Genomic DNA, 23,581 nt, shown 5'->3' with positions numbered 1-23,581 from the left:
AGCTTGTTAAATGAACCAGTTGCTAATATTTTATTCTTCAATGCATCTACTAATCTTTTTGAAAAATTTGTTGGATGTATGTCTAATTTACTTAAACTGCGAATTCTTAAATCTAAGAAAATGTTCTAAGTTAGCATACATTTTAAAGTGAACATACACTATTTAAAAAGAAAATAAAAATTCAAAATATACAATGTATCCATAAATATGAGTAAAAACAAACATCAAGTGTGTGCAAAGATAGAAAAGAGAGACAGTTTTCCTCCTCTCCTTGAGGAAGATAGCAGAAATGATTTCTATTTATACGCACTGAAATCATGCTATTGTTTCACTCTGTTTATAAAAGATGGGCAGTGAGAAAATGAATCAGACATTTTCTTAAATTTTAAGAAAGTGAACATTAAATTTTTGCAGACAGATAGCTAGGATTTCAAGGCTAATGCTATCATCAGAATATTGAAGAGTATGGAAGATATAAAAACTAGTCTTTCAAGGCCCAATTTTGTTAAGTTCTGGAACAACTTCCAGTCCATTTCGACTATTGATTAGCCTATTGTTTAGGTTTAAGCAAAAGCCAGAAGACCACTGTCTAAGCTTTTGAGAAGAGATGGGTATGGAGTGTGGCCTCCAGGGAGTGTGGCCCAGCCAGCTGGCCTGCTCCTTTACTCAAATTCAGGTTCAGAGTTAAGGCATAATCCTCCCTTGGAAGCAGAGCTCCAAGTCAGACCTCCTGTTTAAGGAAGACATGGTGGTGGGGAAAACTTACCCATAGAGGAGAGGAGAAATTTTACTGCAGCTCTCAATTTTAAAATCCTAGGCCTTTCTTGCTAAGAAATAAATGGGCAAAATTTGCTCTTTGAGGAAAACCTACAGAACAAATGAGAAGGATTGTAATGACCAAAAGAGTAACTACAGGAGAGGATGAAGATGTACATGAAGGGACATTGAAAATAAAATAAAATATTTAAATTCATGTTGTCAGAAAGATAATGCTTTTAGAAGTAAAAATACTGACAAATTGAAAAGTGAAAAATAATGCCTTGGAAGATCAAATTGAGACAATCTCCAGACTACAAATTGAAAAGAAAAGAAAAAAAAATGGGGACCCTGGCTGGTTCAGTTAGTAGAACATGCAACCCTTGTTCTGGAGGTTGTGAACTCAAACCCCACACTGGGGGTAAAGTTCATCTTGAAATAAATAAATAAATAAATAAATACTGAAGGTATGAAAAGTAAAAATTCAGTGGCACAGAGGGTAAATTCAGAAAGTCTAACAAGTTCTAAAAAAGTGTCAAGAATTTAAAGAAAATTGAGATTTAGCAATAATCAAGAACTTACTGAAAGAAAAACTCCTGATCTCTGTGTAGAGAATTTCTATTGTTCAAAATGCATGGGCCCTCCAAATGCCAAGCTTTTCTTGGAGCTCAGGGTATAGCCATACATGAAACATACCATAACCTAAGAAAAGTCCTTTTGAAATTTCAGAAAAACAAGGAAAGAAATTCTCTAAACCATCTGGTGGGGAAAGCACACTGGTGTCAGAAAAACTGTGCAGCAAAGACTTCAGAGTTCTGAGGTCACAAGGAGATTTCTGGGAAACCAGAAATAGAGATGCCAGAAGCCAGTTGACACTAAGAGATAATTTTCCATATCTAGGGATAAAACTGAAATAGATGGACCCCAAATATTTGTCATACTGATTTGGTAAATTCTTCCAGGTCGTGTCTGAGCTTTGCCTGTGCTAAGTGCATGAAGATTCTCACTGTGCTTTCCTTCAAAAGGTGCTAACAAATAATGCTTCCAAAACATATTGAAGTTTTTCTTCAGTACGTGAGATGCAGAAAGAATCCTTAGCTGATATTCAAGATCCTCCATGAATTAACTTCTTTTCATCCTTCCAAGTTGTTAAGATTTTAAAATATTCAGGTTTCAAAGTGTGTCACACCCTGATTCCTCAACATCTTCATGCATGCCCCCATGAGACCCCCTTCTCATAGTTTAACATTCATTTCAAATGTCATCTTCCCTAAGAAGACTCCTATAATGATGCCAGTTTAAGTTAAGTGCTATCCTCTATGCTTTCATAACATGTGGTTTATGTTTCTATCCCAAGACAAGAAGCACTATTTAGGATCATTTGAGGGCAATGTGTGCCTTGTACATTTCTGCAATTATAGTAATTGGCAAATTTCTTGGACCTTGAAGATTCTGAAAAAGTGCTTACTGAGTAAATCAATAAGGTCTATTATTTGGAGCTGATGGATAATTCAGAAAATGTGTTTTAAATATCAGATTCTTGAGCTACTCTTTATTCAGTTGAGATCTTTCCATATTCTACAATATTTGGAAGAAGTTTACTTGGGAAGTTAAGAAAATAAACACACATTAAAAAGATAGTGATTGAATTCATGTTACATAACATTTAGTTACATAATGTTTGAACTTAGCATAACAATATATGATGAGAAATGGATCTTCTTTTTTTGGGTTCTGATACCAATATCCAGTTTTGCCTCAACCAGGAACTATTGACAACACTTAGCTGATGTCTCTGTTCCTGGTCTAATTTGGATTCTTCTTCAGGTTTGTTTGATCCTCTACTACACAAACTGTAATTTTTCTGTTCCACTAGATCGGCATTGGTGGTTTCAAAGGGTCTTATTTTCAGTTGCAGACCTTTCTCCTTTAACAACCAAATTACTTTGGCCTAAAAAGTTAATTGATTTTTACAAAGGTTAGCATCTTCCAATAATGCAAATTTTTGACTGAGAATCAAGCTTAATTCTGTAAGTTTGCACCTCTGTGTTTTCTGGGTTTTGTGAGACAGCCAGTTAGCCCAGGTCTCACAGTTTAGATATTTAATTTTATATTTAATACAAACCTTCTAAGAATCTAGTGGATAACAACATTCTATTGTACTTGTTTTGTGTGTGTGTGTGTGTGTGTGTATTAAATGCATGATTATATTAAATGCAAACATTTAAAATATTCCATGAGTTTTATATACCTTTTTTATTATGTCTTTATTTTTTAAACTACCAGAAGTTCTAAGAATTGAACATGTACATGTTTTCTCAACATGAAGAGGCCTTCTACGGTCCTGTATTTGTACTTTCTGCCTAAAGCTATATGATCTGCTACTTTAAAAGAAAGAGAAGGTTATATTCCACCCAGTTAAGTGGAAAATATGACTTCCTATATGGATTTGACTTGAAAAATTTGCCATTGAATAGTTTACTACATCCCCTGAAAACACTCCCATTTCGGGAGTGACTAACCGAAAGTTTCCTTGCTTGATCAATTTGTACTCACAATGTGTGTGGCCATCAAAAGTAGAATTGTTAGCATCCCTTTTGCTTACTTGTCTGTACACTAAAAAACAGAAAGTAAATGTTGGAAAGAAATGAATGAAGTCCAACATAGATGGCTTAATTGTTCCAGTTGGAGTTTCCATATATATAATTTGTCACAGAAAAATTCAGGAAATGTGGTAAGTAAAAAGAAAACTTACACCTACACATCCAATTCCAATTCAACACCACTGGGTCCAATCTAGTCTTCCCCTTTCCATATTGTAGCTTTCTTGTCTGCTCGGTGCCCTCTATAACCAGAAGTCCTTTTCCTTGTTACTGCCACCATACAGGCCAAGTTCTTCCCAGCCTCCAATCCACTTCAAAGGCCAACCAAGGAGGTATTCCTTTTTTTAAAATTTACTTTGATAGACTCTTAAATGCTATATTCCCCCTAATTCTGGTATACTTGATAATGTTTGATTGTTGCCTTTTAATCAAAGAAAGTTAGATGGGTATAAATTTCTTGAGTTTTTTTCCTTTTTGCCTTAAAACTTCTTACACAATGGTTCAATAATTATGTTTCTTGCCTTCCCCCCTTCCCTGTTTCTCATAGATTACTTACAGGCTTCTTCATTCCTGAAGTTCAGTTCAATTTCACCATGGTGTGTCTTATATTTGATTACTATGTGTATTTTTTTGCCCTTCAAATTAAAGTTTTTATTTCAGGAAATTTTTCTTCTATTTCATTTTGAGTATATGTATTTTATTGTTTCATTTTTTCTTTTTTCTTTTTCAGAAACAATTATGTATGTGTTAGAATTCATTTGCCTGTCTTTCTTATTTATCATTGGGTAATTTTTTTTGTATTGGCATTCTTTGTGTCTTAATACTTGGATGGTTTCCTCAGGCTGATTCTTTATTGCTTTTACTATCATTTGTATTCTTCTGTGTAGTTTTTGTTGCTTCCGAGATGACTATTTTGTTTTCCATCCCTTTCCTGAGCTACTGAGTCCCATCAGCTTATTTTTCTCCTTGGTTTTTTTTTTTTTGCTATCTTTTGTGGTTTATTTCATTGTTTTCTTTTTTCCTCTATTCTTTCAGTCTCCCTGTTGTGTTTGAGGATGATTTGTATTTCTTTTCAGTTTTCTACGGTGAAATTAATAACTCATACTTATTGAACTCTGTAGATGTTCCAGAAATAAGTGTTAGATGTTAAAATAGATTTTCATTCTTGGGTTTTAAAGGGAAGAGTTGTTTTCTGAAGCGAAATTCTGTATGACTGACCTCAAAATGTACACGAGGTTGAAAGTGTCAAAACCAGCCAACGGTATTGTAATAGTGGTGCATGGTGGCAGATGGTGGCTACACTTGTGGTGAGTATAGCATAACATATGGAGACACTGAATCACTATGATGTACACCTGAAACTAATGAAACATTGTGTGTCAACTATACTAAAAATTTTTATTTTTTTTAACATTTATTTATTTTTGAGACAGAGAGAGACAGAGCATGAATAGGGGAGGGTCAGAAAGAGGGAGACACAGAATCCGAAACAGGCTCCAGGCTCTGAGCTGTCAGCACAGAGCCCGACGCGGGGCTCGAATGCACGGAACGCCAGATCATGACCTGAGCCGAAGTCGGCCGCTTAACCGACTGAGCCACCCAGGTGCCCCAACTACTAAAAATTTTTAAAGAAAACCTAATATAAAAGAAGATTTTCTAAATGTGAGAGCCGTCTACAGAAATAAGCCTGCTCCTTGGATATTGTGAGTTCAAACAGAGATGACTATTTGAATGGATGTTTTAGTTTTGGCATTAGTTGGTTAATTGATAGGCTATAGTAGATTGCCCTTAAAGTTTATTCTGATACCAAAAGTCTATAACAAATTGTGGAACTCTATCTAGTTTATCAGCACTGAAGGGAAGTTTGGGGACAAGCAAACAATATGCTGCAATATGTATAATCAAGCTAAATCACCTGTTAGAGATTTTCTACCATGCAGAGTATAGAAAATAATTCTGAAAAAAAAAACTTTGGAACAGCAATTGGTCAGCTGATTTATTTATCAAAATTTAGGATAAGTAGTTAAAGAATGGTAGAAATCAGTGCAAGGAATGACCATCTGAAGATGATGTTAGTTATCTATTACTGCATTAAAAGTTTCCCATGAATTTAGTGGGATTTACCACAGTTAGCATGGTTTAAAACAATAAACATTTGTTATCTCACAGTTTATGTGGTTAAAAAATTTGTGAGTGGTTTAGCTAGTTGGTTCTTAGTTACAGGTCTCTTACGAAATTTTAGTCAAGATGTCATCTGAGCTACAGTTATCTGCAGACCCAACTGAGGCTGAATCAGCTACTTCCACAATGGCCCACTCATGTGGCTATTGGAATAGGTTTTACTTCTTTGTTGACTGCTGGCAGGAGGCATCAGTTCTTCACTATGAGGCTGTCTCCATATGCCTGATTGAATATCCTTATGGCATGGCTCTTAGATTTTCCCAGAAGAGCAAACTAAGAGAGGAGGTCAAAGAGGAAGCCATAGTGATTTTTATGACTTAGTCTCAGAAGTCATACATGTTCACTTCTGCCATATTAGATTTCTTGGAGTTGAGTCACTAAGTCCAACACATTCTCAAAGGAACAGGAGAGGATATTCTCCACTAATTGTGATAAGAAATGTCAGTATTTCCTTTTTTTGAGTTTATTTATTTATTTTGGGAAAGAAAAAAGGGAGAGAGTGAGGTAGGGGCAGAGAGAGGGAGAGACAGAATCCCAAACAAGAGATAGGGCTTGAACTCACAAACTGTGAGGTCATGACCTGAGCCAAGATCAACAGTTGGACACAGTTAACTGACTGAGTCACCCAGGCACCCTCAAAATGGCAATATTTCTATTTATAGCTCCCATGATGCTACCATAGTTCAATAACAGAAACATAGTCTATAATTCAATTGTCTACCAGTGTTGACATCATCCAATTCTTTAGTATGTTAAAATTTTAGTTCATATCTATTCAAAGACTTAAGAATACTTATTTGAATTATTTGAATACATAAAATATTTGAAACAATGTATTTAATAACAGGATAAAATATATAACATTTATTTTTATTCAAAAGATGCTATTACTTTATGAAAACTCTGGAATACAAATCTAAAGAGGGATTGGATCAATTTAGCTAAACTTCCCAATCCCTGATTCCTGAGTTCCAAGGTAGAAACTCATTACAGTAACTAGCATAGCCTGACCAGTACACTTAAAAATAATCCACGAGGAGGGGCATCAGGGTGGCTCAGTTGGTTAAACATCCAACTTCAGCTCATGTCATGATCTCATCGTTCGTGGGTTCAAGCCCTGTGTCGGGTTCTGTGCTGACAGCGCAAAGCCTGGAGCCTGCTTCAGATTCTGTGTCTCCCTGTCTCTCTGCCCTTGCCCACTCATGCTCTTTCTCTCTGTGTCTCTCAAAAATAAATAAAACATTAAAAATAAATCAATAAAACAATAACAATCTATGGGGAGAGGAGAGTCTAAACTAGTGATTCAGGCTAATGTGTTACCCTAACCATTTGTTGGGAGTGGTTTAGTTCTTTAGAGCTCAACCTACCTCTTATTGTTTTCTTTGGGGAACAGTGAAAAACAGATCATAATCTAAGAGAATTGGGAAGGCAATCCCCAGGTTAGGGAACCTTTGAGTTGAAGAATTGATACAGATCACTAGAGAGGTTTGTTGTAGATTATAAAAAAGACTATGGGACCAGAGCAGTTCCGTGTTTCTGTAGTCTTATCATATGGTCATGAGAAATGACTCAAGTAGAAGACTTTCTGGCTGGCTTTTAGAAACAGGACTCTACCCTCACCTTTGGGTGGTGTGAGCATCGATATGGGAGGAGTGGGTGAAGAGAGATACTGGAATTCCTACAATCAATGACAGTGGATTCTTAAGCATTAGAAATACAAGTAATGAGAGCATATTTACCATCTACATTGATGAAGTATGTACTTATAGTATTACATTTTGAAAGACTGTCAGGTAATATGATATGTAAATTCTAAGGTGAACACTGCTTTAATGGGTTAAAATGTTTTTTTTTCAAGATAGAAATAAAAATTTACCAAAAAAAATGTGAGGAAAACAGTTTTTGATAAATACAGCTGACTTTTTTCTTGTGCTAATTGTGTGTTGTCCTTACTTGTATTTTAGATGAGGAAGAGATTTAACATCTGTTTTCTTCTTTATGTATACTTAAAGGTCTGCATGAGGCCTGTCATGAAAACTTGAAGAAGGTAGTCAGTTATAATTTAAAACTCAAGTATAAGGAAAAAGGGAGAAATTACAATTAAGAAAATCACTTCAAGTCACTATGGAGCCTATTCCTAATGACTATGTAACTGGTGTAACCTCTGAATTTCCTATTTATTTTTCCACATTATTGCAGGAGGTCTCCAACATTAGGCAAACCTGAACCTGAATGAAATTGCTGAGTCAGCTATGCTGTTTTAATAGCACGTCTAGTGAATTGAACAACTGCCAAATCACTTTAGTTCCTAAGAAAAACCATAAATATTCATCTTAGACGAAGTCTTTGCACACAAACTAAGTTGGAGAATTTAGGTCATTACCTGATATTTCAGACCAGAAAAGAAAATAAAGTAGATTTTTCACCTGAGATATTCAGGTAATATAAACCAAGGGAAATGTTTTCTCTTGAATTATGCTGATATTTTCGTTCATCTTCTATTTCAGTTCAGGTTAATTCAACTAATATCTTTCTAGTGTATAAGGCATTTCACTAGAAGTTGTTGAGATATGGAAATAAGTAAGACTCAGTCTTTGCCCAGGAAAATATGGGATCAGGGATGGAGCGGAAATGGCTACCATTTGTTGGATGCACACCACATATCTGTAGTTCTGTTAGTGACCTTTTTATCTTCTTAAAACAATTTCTGCCATCTCTTAAAAGCTTTTAAGTATCATTTTCCTCTTCTATAGCATAAATCAGAGAATGTAACTGAACTAAGCAACCCACGTATCTTACAAGTGAGTAAGCTTGGATTAGAATTCACATCACTCAAATTCCAGAACTGGCAATAAACAATTATCCACTGGTGAACAAATGCATCATGTGTGAATGCATCTGTAAGAGCAGAAATTCACTGGACAGATATTCAGTTAGAATTCATAATCTCAACTCTCCTATCTTAAGGAATTTATTAACAATATGGGTAATATAGAGTGATTATATGACAATATCATTACTATTGTTTGTTTTAATGATACACCAGAGTTATATGTAATTCCCTGACCTTGAAAGACATTTTGTCTACATTCCCGTTTTATTTACATTCCACATGGGTACTGAACACTGTAACAAATCAGTTAGTTTGGATAAGTAAAGTTTAGAGAGTTTAGGTAGGGTTTGTGGGTCAAATGACAAATTCTGGAGACTCCCTCCTGAGTTATGTACAAAAATATTTTAATAAACTAACAAATACATATGAAGGAGTGGGCCAAATGGATCTAACCACATCTTATCCTCTGCGCTGCTGTAACCATGTATAGTATTGTGCAGTCAGTTTTAAGCCAATTAGTTATTGGAGCCCAATTCAAATAATTATTTGGTTTTGAACTCCTTAAGTTTAATTCTGACTAGGTTTTATCATGAAATCAAGGCATTATAAAGAATCACTGCTATAAAAAAATAGATATAGAGATAAGACAGACAGCCTCCTGAATTTGATTCAAAATATTCTCCATCCAAAATGTGAATAATTTATCTCATCATGGGGTCCAGTGAAATTATTATTTTTTTATTTTAGATTTTTTTAAAATTAACATTTATTTATTATTGAGAGACAGAGAGACACAGAGCATGAGCAGGGGAGAGGTCGAGAGATGGAGAGACACAGAATCCGAAGCAGGCTCCAGGCTCTGAGCAAGCTGTCAGCACAAAGCCCCATGCGGGGCTTGAACTCATGAATTCTGAGATCATGACCTGAGCCGAAGTTGGACGCTTAACTTACTGAGCCACCCACGCGCCCCACCAATGAAATTATTTATGCAACCCACACATATAAGGATGAGTCTTCCTGTAGTCTATGACTCAAAGACTTGCATGTTGCTGATTGATATAAACTGTTGAACTCTTTTGTTGTTCTCCTCATCTCCAAAAAGCTCTGGGTATAGATTAAGCATAGCTCTTGGTATGTGTATCTTTATCACGTAAAGAAAATCAGTCACAGCATGATTCCCTGAAAAGTCTGCTGTCCTTAAGATATAGAACAGTTTTGATGGAAACAGTGCTTTTATTCTCAAAAACTTTAGTAGGAAACAAATAGTGCCAAAGTAGCAACTATGTATAACATAAGCAGGAAAAGAATAATACTGAACCAATGCACTGTAAAACATTAGCATCACAGGTTTATACAACATACTGTGCTGTAAATCACTATTTTGGTGGTATAGATCTTCCATCTCTATTGTCTGTGTGGCCCTCTGGGACTTCAGGTATTCATCAAAGCTCAGTTACCCTGTTTCCACAGTGCTCAAGTTGTCTGTAGGCACATAGCTGTCCACCTAGAATACATTCCGTAGTCTCACCTGAACTTAGATGTGACTGTGTAATAAAGCTCAAGAATAGGATATGAGTGAGTGTGTCATGTACCCCTTGGGATCTGGGCCTTTAGATGGAAGATACTTTTACAATATACTCTTTTTCCCCTTTCTCATTGTAGATATATTTGAGGCAGTGTCTCATCTTCTGTCATGGACAAGAAGAAAATACTGCAGGAAAAACTGGAGCAAAGCTGAAAGAAACCTGGCTTTCTGACAAAGTGGAAAAGGGTTTTTCTGATGATCTAGGCCTTTCTCATAAAGACTGCAGAGAAAAGAGAGGAAAAAAGTACTTTTTTTTATAGTCCCCATACTTTTGGACTTCTATTACAGTAGCTTGCTGTTACCCTAACTAAGATACATGGGAAAAACCCTTCTTTAGGCTCTGGTTTTCTCATTGACTAAGGATACTGGACTATAGTCTCTAAAATCACATCCAAATCTAATATTCTATGAGATTGACTATTTTGTTCTGTGACAAATTGTTGTTAGGAAGCTGAAAAATAAAACCGGAAAGAGTTCCATATTAATGAAGCAATTGTTCTACAAATACGGAAAGTAGTTACAAATTTTAAAGAGCCAATGTAGATAAACACTGATAGGATGTTGCCAGACTCTAATCCCTTTACACTCCTTCATTGAACAGAAAAAATCCTGTAGAGATTTGACAAGGAGAAGGCTTTAAAATATTACTGATCACTAACTTAAAGCTATAAAAAATTGAACTTGCAGTGCTATGTAGAACTGACTGGAGAGGATTACAGAAATAAGAGTGAGGACTTTATACAACAATTCAAGAACAGGAAATTCCTGGACCATTAGGACTATAAAAGTGGATCAGAAGTGACTTGACTTATGCTGATGGCCATGACAACCCATATAGGTACTGCAATTATCACACTTACTGGTAATTATGTGACCTTGGGCAAATGACTCCACCTTTCCAAACCTCAGCTCTCTTGTTGGTAAAATGGGTGTGAAAACAGAATCCACCTCAGAGTATTGTCGTGACAATTTTATTTACTTTCTTTTTGTTTGTTTCAATGTTTATTTATTATTGAGAGAGAGACAGACAGAACATGAGCACGGGAGGGACAGAGAGAGAGGGAGACACTGAATCCGAAGCAGACTCCAGGCTCTGGGCTGTCAGCACAGAGCCCAATGCGGGGCTCAAACCCACGAACCGCGAGATCATGACCTGAGCCGAAGTTGGACGCTCAACCAACTGAGCCACCCAGGCGACCCTTGTTGTGAGAATTTTAAAAAGGCAATGCAAGTAAAGTACTAAAGTGCCTGGCAGTAGTAAAAGTTTAATAAATGCTAGCTATCTTTGTTATGATAATAAATATCATTAATAGTTATAGTATAAATATTATTATATTATTATAAGTTACCAAGGATATTGTATGCTCAAACACTATAGAATGCAAACACCAAGTAAAAGAAGATGAACTATTTTCAAAGATTTGCAATTGCCTTGATGTAACAAGATTCAAATATGGAAATTAATTCATAATTAAGTAATAGATTATATGCTACTTCATAAACATGCAGTAAATATTCAAAAAGAGAGGGCAGTGTGAAATTTTGTAGGCTTTGTGAGGAAAATAACACTGAGAGCCTGTGCTAAGGATAATGGTGGCTTGAGCTTACTATTTGTTGAATATTACTCTAAGTGATTTATGCTCTTGGCTTCTTAATCCTCACAATAATCTTATGTGTATGTACTTTAATGATCTCTATTTTATACTAAAGGAAATTGAGGGATAGAGAGTTGAAGTAACTTGCCCAAAGTTATAAGGGGTACGTGATGAAAGCTGTACCAGAACTGGGAAACCAAAATGGCGGCCAGATCACCAAAGCAAAAGTGACACTGAGTTCTTAGAAAAGATAAACTAATGAATGAAAAGGCTATGCCATTCTAAGTTCAGAAAGAAATAAAGAAAATCAAGGAATAAAAGTTTGAGTATTACTTATGTCTGAATCAAAGGAAACAGAACTTATAGGGGCAGTGGCTGAAATAATTTCAGTGCCCACTTATTAAATTCTGTGAATTTACATATTGCAAGATGATATTCTAATATGAGTGAATGTGATCTTTATAGAAGCCTTGATTTAATATCATAATCATTAGCCAACATTACTTATTTGCTTCTGTTAGTGTATTAATTTAAGTTTACTCCTTGGCAGACTGATATTAAGGGAAATGTAGTTCATATGCAGAGTTCTGCATATGTCATTCTCCCAGAGTTTTTTCTGAAAATGCCCTTCTCCTCAGAGTCTTTCTGAATGTGTAAAGAATCAGGACAGGAAACTGATAAGCAAGTTTTTTGCACTCTAATAGAAATGACATTAAAATATTTCCCTCTTTTCAGTTCATTTTCAAAGAAGCTTTTCTACATGAATAACATGAACCAAAAAATGTAAAAATTTTATTTGAAGAAGAATTGATAAGTGCAAAAAATATTACATAAGTTTGAGGTGAAGTTTCTGGTTGTATTATTGAATCCTGGCAAAAAAAAATCACTTTACTTTTAACTCAAGTTAATTTTATAAATCAAATACACTCAAAAGAAAAGAAACAGCATCTGTGTCAGCTTTAGGCAATAGTTTTACAGCTGAATATTTAAACAGTGAGTCTTGGCATCCATAGAAGAGTTTAAATATCAACACTGTTCTTTAAAAAGCTGACCAAATGACAGGGAGCTGTAGCAATCCTGATAACTTTTCATATAAGAAATATCCTGAAAGAGGTCTGTGTCCTTTTTTGTCCTTTATATGCTATATTAATACACTGAAGTTTTTATCTTGATTAAAAACTTTCTTAAATAATGGGTCTCCTTAGTGGAAAGATGTAAATTGGTATTTGGTAACTAGATTTAAAATAGAGTCATTTTAAAAGTAATTTTGGTTATGTCAACATGATGAAGGACTTCCTTTATTTTATAAATATAAACCAGAGTACTCAATCATATTTTCAGAGTAGAACTTAGCATATATTAGCAAACCTATGTTAAATTAAAATAACAACAAAATGTTGAAGATGTCAAAACTAACAATGCTTATATTCTTACTGGATTAGTTCTAAGAAATATCAAACTGAGACATCAACATTCATCAGTTTCTCGTAATTTAAATGAATGAAAAATCTCTAGTTCATCTTTACTCATTATTGCATTTAAATTGTCATGTGGGTTTTGTTGTGATCATTCTGTTATTGACAAATAAACCTGTGTTTTCAATGGAGATGGATTTATTCACTCAGGAATTGGTTAGGCTCTAGGCCACAGAGCTGAACAAGAAAGCAATGTTACTTCCCAAAATGAAGCTTCCAATATACCATGACAGGTTATTTTGACAACAATAATTTTGAAAATCCGCAATTAAAAAGGACTGAATATGTCTTAATAGTGTATTTTGGAAGGCTGTTATAGAATTTTCTCAAGTAGCTTTCATATCTATACTTCCAAAGGTTTAATAGGAAACTGTAATTGGGACTTTTTATTTCCTTGTATTTATTTTTTAATTTTTGGATCACAGAATTGGAGTTTTTAATCTTCTATTCTGATTTCCTTTTATGTGAAGTGCCTAAATACAAAGGTGCCTAGAGAGACAGAGTGGTTTTGTTTTTTTTGTTTTTTTTTGTTTTTTTTTTTTTTTGCGGGCGGGGGGTATATTTGAGTTCTGTCCAGAATCCTTTAGACTTACTGAGATTTATGAAATGCACATATAAATCCTGAATTCTCATAACCAAGAGTAAGAACTCAAAAAAGTCTTTAGCACTTACAAAAAATGCCAATCATATGCTTTACTGCTTATAGAGATGTTTCTATTCACATTACTCCAAACAATGGAAAAATATAAATAAGCTAAAAAACTGTGAGTAAATTTCAATAATTGTAGGTTGTTTTATTCTAAACCATTTGCATCTTTCTTTAAAATTCTCTTTTAAAAAATTAAATTTAATCCAGATGTTTGGTATTTCAGAAAGAATGTCTATTTTCTCTTCCAGATTTACTGCCTAAGAAGATTTACTTTATTCATAGAAAAAGTTGATTGATTTGTTCTCTGCTGAAAAGATGGGATGATTGATGCCTATCAAGACACAAGATATGCAGTGGAGGTTTTAAGAGTGGGAAGGGGTAATATTTGCCTTGGGCTCCCCTTGATGACTTATAAAATTAGTGGCAAAACCTCTATACAGAATTTGTTCGACTTTCCCTGTTCCAGGCATATTCCTGTTTCACATTTTCTTGTTGCTCCATCTCTCTATGGTTCTGTCTGTTATCTATACACAGCAATCCTGAAATTTAATGACCTTTATCATTCTCCAATTAATTATGTGAGGTGAGACTCTAACTCAATTAGCATATATCATGTGGAGAGTGCTTTATGTATTTCAAACACTGCTAACACTCTCCTGTTCCAAGTTGATTCATAGCAGAGCAGTCAGCAAGTCCTAAGAACTGTTCTCCTGAGATCTATCTATCTTTTTTCTCTTTCTTTTTTTTAGGCAAAAATTTATTTTATTCACTTACTCAAAACTATAAAACCATAGTATATTTACTTCTAAAGACTGCTTTCCTATAAAGATTCAGGTTTTCTTGGTGTGTGTGTGTGTGTGTGTGTGTGTGTTTGGTTATTGTTTGGTCTTTCTGGATTTAGGGAATAAGATATGTAAGTTTTTGAAGAATTAATGAGCTTTTCTTCCTAACCTGATCATAATTTTTTAAATGATTTACATAACTAAATGTACTTCGTATGTAGGTAAAAATATTGAACTTTAAAAAATCCTCAAATATAAAGCATTAGAAATCAATGGTAATCCAGTGAAGATAAAAAAAATTAAATACTCAATATATACTTAATAACATAAAAAGAGAGAGAGAAATATCTAATTCTAGTGGCATTGCATTCTTCAGTTGTTAAATAATCATAGTATAATGACACCTTTGCCAAAAGGTTCATCACCTATGGTCACAGAAAAATTTAAATGTATTTCAGTATTAGTAATATAGGTTTTAATGAATTATAATAGTTTCAAGTTGTAGAGGATTCAAGATAAATTTTATTTCCATCTTAAAACTTAATCTCCTCCAAATTTCTTTTTTTTCCACAGAAAGCAGAAAAATAATTTATTCTAGTAGATGGCATAAATAAGAAATTAATCCTGAAAATATACTTTGGTGTAATTCTGTTGGGACAGACATTCCCTCTGAACATGCTCTCCTACTGACTGCCCTGCTGGACTCTCCCTGTCTTGTGACAGTGTTTAAACACTTCACTGATTCCTATGTTGTGGCCAGGCAGGACTCATCTTCAAATCCATAGGTTCCAAGGAGAGAGCACTGTATTTCTCAGAAGAATAGCACCTTCTATCTCAGAAGAGTGCATAAACATCTTACACAGTCAGCAGAGTTCAGGTTAAGTAGGCACATAATTCGTTAAAATGTGGAAAAGGTGACAGGAAAAAAATGCTGCATTGTAGAAGAAGATATTCAGTTGTGGTGTGAATGTTTAAAGCAGCTGATGGCCAAAATAGGCAAGACAAAGAAGGTGGTCAGTGTTTGGAGTTGAGTCTGCATCTGGAGGAATTTTTTCGCGACCTCAGTGACTGAGCGCTGGAGAGTGGGTCTTCCTCCTCAAGGTCAATGATACTTGAGGTATCAAATGGTCTCATTTTCCCACTGTGGTCCAAAGAGAGGGTTGGGTGGGCCAGAATTGCAATCAGTCAAAAAAGATAGCAGCACACTGAACATGCCACCAGCATGGTGATGATAATTCCCTCACCGGCACCCTTAGGGATGAACCGGGGCACCAAGAAGCCGAGGAAGCCCCAGAACACATTCATCACAATGAAAGGCACCATGAGTCTGTTACATGCCACAGTTACTCCTGGAGCTACTGGCCCCTGCTCAGTAGCCTCACTTTGGTTCCACCTGGCACCAGCCCCCTACCAAATTTCTTAATTGAATAAAACTAAATGCATCACTCACTCTTGAAGGAAATTTTGAAAAGTACATATATAGAGAAGCCAAAAAAAATTTTTAGACTTAAAATTATTATATCTAACTTGTTTTTCTTGGTAAAGATGCTTTTCTGTACATGGATCTTAGTACGATGTGTTATATAACTCCAAGGGATGACATTCAAATGCCATTCATACCAAGTATCCTGTGAATGGTAACCTTGTGGTTGAACATCACGGAGGCCTTGCTGTCTGTACTCGGACCTTGTCTGGTAATTGTGAGGTCGATAGATACAGAATCTGCTGTGTCACATAATAAGACTTTAGGTATGTATTAATATGACTGCCAGAGCCAGCTACATAACTGGAAAATAAAAATGTAGTGTTCCTTGTCCAAAACAAACAGGAAAAAAGTTTTTCCTTTCTTCCACTGTTTCACTACTTATCTGTCATGGTATTTTGTTGTTTTTGTCTTTGTTGTTGTTTCAAATTTTGTATTTAATATTACATTCCTCCAGGCGCAGAGAAACTCAGAAGTGCAGACCCTTAAATGGACTTGGGGACTTCCCTAAAACTTACTGCACCAATTTCAATCCTCCATGTTTGTCCCAACCTTCTGCCCAGAGTGGATGCTGGCTGTGGCTGCTGGGCAGGAGCCCGAAGCAAGTGGCCAAGAACCCACCCCAGGGAGGTGCTAAGAGGTGAGAATGCACATGAGCTCCACATCCCTGGGTCATGCTCTGTTGTGTCACTGGGCTTCACATAAAATACACAAGATCAAAGATTAAATTTTTAAGAATTTTAAGACACAATCTCAGAACATTAAACCTCAAGAGGAGCATCCTTCTTCTTCTTTTTAATGTTTATTTATTTATTTTTGAGAGGGAGAGGCAGAAAGAGAGAGAGAGAGAGAGAGAGAGCTGGGGAGGGACAGACAGAGAGAGAGGGAGAGAAAATCCCAAGCAGGCTCTGCATTGTCAGCTTGGAGTCCCATGCAGGGCTCGATCCTATGAACTATGAGATTGTGACCTGTACCAAAATCAAGTTCAGATGCTTAACTAACTGAGCCACCCAGGAGCCCCAGAGAAGCATCCTTCTGAGGGCAAGGTCCTGTGCTACCACACTGGTTGAGCACCCATGAAGCAGACCCTGATCACTACATAATTTATCATCCAAACCAAGACAATCTTGACAATAAAAGGGACACAACTCTAACTTTGCTGAGACAAGAGCTGTTAACCAACTTATTTGGGACAAATTGTGGTTAATAATAACTCTACAGAAAATACAACTCAAGGGGCGCCTGGGTGGCGCAGTCGGTTAAGCGTCCGACTTCAGCCAGGTCACCATCTCGCGGTCCCTGAGCTCGAGCCCCGCGTCAGGCTCTGGGCTGATGGCTCAGAGCCTGGAGCCTGTTTCCGATTCTGTGTCTCCTTCTCTCTCTGCCCCTCCCCTGTTCATGCTCTGTCTCTCTCTGTCCCAAAAATAAATAAATGTTGAAAAAAATAATTTAAAATAATAAAAAAAAAGAGGGGCGCCTGGGTGGCGCAGTCGGTTGAGCGTCTGACTTCAGCCAGGTCACGATCTCGCGCTCCGTGAGTTCGAGCCCCGTGTCAGGCTCTGGGCTGATGGCTCAGAGCCTGGAGCCTGTTTCCGATTCTGTGTCTCCCTCTCTCTCTGCCCCTTCCCCATTCATGCTCTGTCTCTCTCTGTCACCCCAAAAATAAATAAACGTTGAAAAAAAATTAAAAAAAAAAAGAAAATACAACTCAAAAATATAGCCAATGAGTGTTGGTTTAGGAATAAGGGTGGCTTAAATCCAATGATTCCTGTTCCATTTCTGTATTTTTCTCATCTCTCTGCTCCCCTTCATGTCCTTTCATGCTGACACAATTACAATTATGATAATTACAATAGTTCCAGTCACTCATCTGGTTAAAACAATATCCAGAAGATGAACAAAGTTCTCTACAACACCCATCCTAGGTATTTCCAGAAAACAAAAGGTCATTCTAGAAGCCTCAGAAAACCCCTCCTTGAGTTGCATTGACTTGAATTGAATCACATGCCTATTTCTGAACCAATTACTATCAAAAGAGACTGAATTAATTTTAAGCCTATTGGAACCACCCATGGAGATGGGAGTGGGGTCACTAATGGGCTCCCATGAAAAGTGTGAATTCCAAAGAAAATCAAGTTTTATTGAGAAAATTCCTATTAGTAATGTGTAACCAGTGCAGATGCAGAATTGCCAACTAATAATGTTGACTGTATATATAAATAGACTTAAATGTCCTGGGTGAACAGAGCAGAATGATGAATATGAGCCTTGATCACATATGTAGTGACATGAATGGAGGCACGGGTAAGCTAGATACACACCGTTTTCAGAAAAACTTGATCTTTTTGACAAGGCTCTCAGGACCCCCTGTGATTTTTATTACTGCTAACATCTCTAATTATTGTTGAGGAAGCAAAATTATACCTTATGTTCTTGGAGGTTTTTTGTTTTTGTTTTTTATAAGCAGAGCCTAAAAATTAAATTGATATAAGACATCAATGGGAAAAAGGTATACAAATTTACTTAATGCAAGTTTTATGTGACACAGGAGCCTTCATAAGGAATGAAGACCCAAAGAAATGGTAAAACTTGCATGCTTTTATATTAGGGTGAACAGAGAGGCTATTGTGGAAAAGTAAGTGGAAAAGCTAAAGGAAGATAAAAAAAATTATTTTAACAAAGCCTGTATAAAATTCTCTCGTTCTTGACTTCTCATCCTTGATGATAAGAATGTTACTTTTCTTCTACTATAGGGAAGACATTTTCACATGGGAATTTCATCTCCTGCTTTTAAGAAAAAAGAAGGAAGGTTAGAGTATTCTTCTTACATCTGATATTTTTCATGTGCTTTCAACTCAAAAGAGTCAAACTACCAAAGTGGCATATTTTAGACTGATGTTTGGAACTCCTTCACTACCTACGGCACATATAAGGAATCAGCCATAAAGAACTACTGAAAATGGTCCAAATGTGTGATGCTCAGTTAACTTGTGTTCCATCTCAAGCTCCTAGCATTTACTGAACACTGAATACATGCACATTAAATTAATAAAGGACAAAAGCATTATTAGGGCTGGAAAGTATCATTACATTTTTACAAAATTTCAGGAAAACATAACAGAATTCATACTTAGGTGTATCTAATAAATTGATTAAAACATATAAAGAAAAACTAATAAAAGGACAGAGAGATGTTAACAAATTTATTATAGCTATGATCAAGTCCCCAAAGTTTATCTACAGATTAAACGTACTTCAAATGAAATCCCCCAAAATATTTTTCTTTCTAAAACATGTATGGAAAAGCAAAGGGCCATGAACAGCCAAGATACACATGAATAAGGGTAAGGCCAGATGACTTCCCCACCAAATAGCGACATTTACTTTCACTCATGCAAGAAAATGATAGAAAAATAGCTAAATGATACTGGAATAATTCATTACCCATATGGAGAAAAATAAAACTAAGTGCTTATTTTACTCCATATAAAAAATTATTCTAGATGGAATAAAGACAGCAAGACAAAACTTTGAAATTATTTACAGAAAATGAGGGTATCTTTATAATTTTGGGATTGAAAAGGATTTCCTAAACAATTTACAAAGACACCTATCATTAAATTTTGACAAATTTGCATACTTAAAAATTAAGAACTTCTGTTTACTAAAAGGCACCATAAAGAAAATGGGAACATATTTTCAATAAAGAATTATTATCCAGAATGCATAAAGAACTCTTCCAAATCAACATGAAGAAGACAACCAAAGGGAAAAAAGAGTTATTACACGAACACAAATTTTGCCAAAAAGAATTATAAATGGTGATTAAGCATAAAAAGGATGTTCAATCTTACCCTTCATCACAAAATGAAGATTGAAATGAGATGAGATATTATTTTTCACCCAGTAGATTGACAGATGCTTATAGTCTGGAAATACCAGAATTTGGAGAGGACATTACTGATTGAAGTGACAATTGGTTTAGCCACATGTAAGAGATATTTAATATTAATAAAATATTAACATTTCATATTATTCTGTAAATGGGACTAGGGTTAGGCAGGGCAAAGCGATGAAAAGGAAGACATATGTGAAAGCACGAAGATTGGAGATGCTCTAGTTATTAAGTTGGGAGGTATTCAAAGAAAGAGATGTTATTATTATATATTTTAATTTTTAAGGGCTATATATTTCTTGATATGCATTGATGATAACGTTAGAATAATAAAAAAAATACAATTTTACACATCAAATGAAGAAAACAGATTTAAAAATATATTGATAATTCTCCACTTGGAACATTTAGACAAAACCTATAAAATGTGTTTGAAGTTGTATAGTCAATTGCAGATCTGGCACAGGGACAGAGTTTCCCACTAGCTAACCTGGTGCATTTTCAAAAAGTACATACCTTTCGGTTTGCTGGATTAATAATTAGAACTTTGTAAGATTTATTTTTTTAAACCTAGAATTAAAATTTTTAAGTTGTGAGCCCACTAATTTGGGCTTGGCAACAATTCAAAGTGAATCAGGCTAACGTTTACCTTTGTACTATTTAAAATGAATAAGTACTTTAAACAAATTAATTGTGTTAAGATTTAAAGTTTAAAAAAAAGGATTCTCTTTTTAATTGTTTAAACGTTTCATGGATGCAAAAAATACTGACTGAACTCTAAATAATCACTCTTCTAATGACACATGAGACTTATCTATTCATTTGAGTAGGATCTGAGAACTTTGTTTTGCAAGAGATGATTTTTCTTCAATGTATGAAACCGTAACTGTTTATAAAATATTCATAAGCTTAATTTTCCAATAATTCTAGTCACCTTTCTTTGTGGTTGAAAAATGGGTTCTTTTAATGCACAAGTCCCCTTTTAAATGATTATGAGTTATAACAAAACAAAACAAAAATGCTTGGTTACTCAGAAGACAAACACAAAACATTTCCTTATCCTAAATTTGACAGCGTAGCCTGGATTAGGATTAATATGGTTTGTACTGACCTAATAAAAAACAACCATAGAAAGGACAATTGGAAAGGTTCCAGAAAAAGAATGGTAAAAAAAGGAGAGTAATTAGGTTAATATGTTTAATGTTCTGAGAAGAAAACACATGGAGAAAGATTTCTCCTATTCCCTGGAATACAAGTATTCTCAATGTTAAAAAGTGACTGAAAGAAATGTTGGATAATCTAACTCCGTGAAGAAAATATCATTTAAATATAATGTGGGAAGGCACTTAAAGGACAGAGCACTTAACGAAGTGTATTTAGAGTATATTGATTACAGCCATAAATTTATATATCTCTTGTGTAGATAAATTCGTTACCGTGATCCATTCAAAATTACCATTTTAGATGGTATTACTCTATACAGAATGCTGGCAAACTCGAGTGAAGCTGATTTATTCAAGAGAATTATTCATTTAACTTCCACCATTTAGTATTTATGTTCCCTTTCCATTCATTTATTCATTTCATCTTTATTCATTTATGCATTTATCAAATATTCATTTAAATGAGTTTCATTATAACTACAGAAAGTATAGAGCGAGATTTGCAGTAAATTTATTCTTTTAATAGGTTTATTCTTGCAAAATCCTCTGAGCAGATAAAGTCTACTTGACCCATTATGTTCACATCTCTTTACATTTTTTACAACTTTCCCCTATCCATTGCGTTTCTTAATTTGGATGCTTTCCTTGAATTTTATTAAATTGCTTAGAATCAACCTTGGTAATCTATTTAATGTTTGACATACTAAATATTTATTTATGCAATGACTACATCATATGTTATGTTGTAGATTTTATAGTGCAGTCATTGAGGAGACTTTACCATTCATCAGTCAAGCAAACTTATTTCACACTAGATAATATAGTAGCGTGTTGAGAGCTTTCCCTTTAAAACTATTCATATGTCACTAACATTGCCCATGGTCATTTGAGATTTTTCTGCTTCAATATGTTTTTGGTTGTTGTTTCACTAAAATTAACTTGTTAGTTACAAAAATGTAAACTAATTACATTTCACATTGCTAGTAGAACTGTTATTATTATTATTTGTTTGTTTAATGATGATTGTGCATCTAGTTTTGCTAGTCCAATGGAGCCTGAAATCCTGCTTCCCTCTGAGCTTTGGCTGGGCCATATGCCTTCCTTTTTCTGCAAATGAACATTTTCCCACATATGCCAGCATGAGACAGGGACAGAGACAGGGACAGAGACACAGAGAAAATGGAGTATTTTGTTTGTTTTGTTTTGTTTTATTAGCTTTCCACATTTTTAATTTGGTGCTAAGTGTTTTAAAGGTAGTTACTTAAGGAGCACCTGGGTGGCTCAGTCAGTTAAGCATCCAGCTTCATCTCAGGTCATGATCTTACAGTTCATGAGTTTGAGCCCCATGTCTGGCTCTGTGCTGACAGTTCAGAGCCTAGAGCCTGCTTCAGATTCTGTGTCTCCCTCTCTCTCTGCTCCTCACCAATTCACGCTCTGTCTTTCAGAAATAAGTAAATGTAGAAAAAAAAAATTTTAAATAAAAAAATAATAAATACAGGTAGTTAGTATTTATTAGTACTAGTATTTATTAGTATTAGTACTAAGTAACTTTTTTCTTTTTTATACCCAGCCTTGGCATTCCAATGCTCCTGTTTTTACATCTATTTCTTCCTACCCCCTTTACCTTATTTTGGTTTGGTTATTCATTTTGGCTCCCTTTTGTGGGTTACTGATTTTGGCTTCTTACCTAGCTGTGTTTTTTCACCCTTTCTTAGTTTCATCGTGTGCAAAAAGTGGGGGTCAGAGTCCCTTACTCAGGCAGTGCTATAGAAAAATAAACAAACAGTATACTTCCAGGCCGAGAGAGTTCTTTCTTCCCACTCCTCCTATTATATTTTTTAAAAATCATGCAATGGAATCTGCTTGAAATTACTGTATGGAATTGCTTCTCTTACAAATTGATAACTACCAAAAGTAAATGAGTTAGTATCTTTTATACTAACTTATGTTTTGACCACTAATAGTTCCTTTTTAATTATTTAGGCATTAGGCTTTCGTTTAATATTTTTAAGTATTAAGCTTCCTGTTAAAGGGTGGGAGGAAAAAGATGCAAAGATGGCAAACAATTATCGTTGTCTTTCCTTGGAGGTTCAATTTTTATTTGATGTCAGCATGGATATGCAGATAAACTCTATAATGCTAATAGCAATAACAGTATGAAAAGCATGGAGACGAATGAGTGTCAATATTGTAGCTGGCCGAAGAACTGAATGCAAAATTCCATTCACCATAAATTCTACAGAAATGTGATCTGGAAGATCATTGCTGACGGGGGCACAAACAGTGTTGAAACTTACAGAATTTACAGAAAAGGTGAAAATAGATTCCATTTTATATATATCATGATGGTAAGTCATATTCAAAACAAGTGTGCTTAGGTGAAAGAAAGTGTTTTTTAAGTGCATTGTCTATTGTTTGTTTAAATTGCTTTTCCCCACTGTGTTCAAGCATTTACTTTAGGAATATTTTGAGATTATGGTACTTGTTATTTTTTAACTACAAGTGTAGTTTTAATAACAGGACATGATTTTTATATAAGTGATAATAATAATGTTTAGGGAAGTAGTAAATAGTAGCTTTA

The 23,581-nt window shown here is 35.0% G+C and overlaps 1 pseudogene; it reads right to left on the bottom strand.

Annotated features, from left to right (window-relative positions):
• Positions 1 to 15,517: 15,517 nt before the first annotated feature.
• Positions 15,518 to 16,618, bottom strand: LOC122491000 (annotated as a pseudogene).
• Positions 16,619 to 23,581: the final 6,963 nt, after the last annotated feature.

Source organism: Prionailurus bengalensis, chromosome C2 (assembly GCF_016509475.1).
Source record: "Prionailurus bengalensis isolate Pbe53 chromosome C2, Fcat_Pben_1.1_paternal_pri, whole genome shotgun sequence".
Lineage (NCBI taxonomy): Eukaryota > Metazoa > Chordata > Mammalia > Carnivora > Felidae > Prionailurus > Prionailurus bengalensis.
This window is presented reverse-complemented; position numbering and strand designations above follow the sequence as displayed.